The sequence below is a fragment of the Uloborus diversus genome, chromosome 6 (genome assembly GCF_026930045.1).
Source record: "Uloborus diversus isolate 005 chromosome 6, Udiv.v.3.1, whole genome shotgun sequence".
NCBI lineage: Eukaryota > Metazoa > Arthropoda > Arachnida > Araneae > Uloboridae > Uloborus > Uloborus diversus.
The window spans coordinates 120,993,686-120,994,551 of NC_072736.1; the positions used below are offsets into that span (position 1 = coordinate 120,993,686).

The 866-nt window shown below is 30.9% G+C and overlaps 1 non-coding gene across 1 annotated transcript; it reads left to right on the plus strand.

The window, feature by feature from the left end:
- Positions 1–454: 454 nt before the first annotated feature.
- Positions 455–528, plus strand: Trnai-aau (transfer RNA isoleucine (anticodon AAU)). The gene has a single exon. It is a non-coding gene; the product is annotated as a tRNA-Ile (tRNA).
- The last annotated feature ends 338 nt before the right edge of the window (positions 529–866 follow it).

The window sequence follows — 866 nt, forward strand, 5'->3', positions numbered from 1 at the left end:
GAATATTAACTTTGATATTTTTTATTTTCATTATTATTATTATTATTATTATTATTATTGAAGGACTAAGCATGTTCGACAAAAATCCATACTAACAGGAAAGAAGGAAAGAAAAAAAGTCTTAGTGATTAGAAAATACTTGGATTCACAAGTCTTGTGAAAAAATATTTGATTTTACACAATATCGGTAATCATCGGCTATTTCCAGCTGTAAAGATCAGGAAACTTGAGATATTTCAACTATAACGCAAAGATTCAAGATCTAAAATTTAAAAGCAAGATTCGTAACCATATGGGCAAGCAAAAAATACTTTTGCAGATATTTTAAGCTGTAGGTTGATATAATAAACACAATACGGAAGCAAAACTTTTCAAATCTTTAATAATTTTCGTTAAAAAATATCAGTTTGTATATAGTGACGGTTTCATAATATATTTTATCTCCTCCCAACGTGGCCCATTAGCTCAGTTGGTTAGAGCGTCGTGCTAATAACGCGAAGGTCGTGGGTTCGATCCCCCCATGGGCCATTCATTTTTCATGAATCCATTTCAATCGTAAAAAAATTCACTTTATTAGAGAAAAATGACTGACAGACCAACCTACATTCTCCTCCTGCTTTCCAATTTGCAATTTTTCGATATTTATTTAATATTTTATTTATTTTTGACCTTATTTTCGTTTTTAGCGATATTTTGTATGATGCATTAAGCCTTCTTTCATGCCCTTTTCTTCTTTCTTTTACTTTCACGGGAAAGTAGATTTAAAAGAGGATAACCACCACTGTTTCTTCTTGACAAGTTTTTGAACATTTGTTTGTAATTTGTGAAAAAGTGCGACGCTCAGGTCACTTTTAATGTCTATCCTT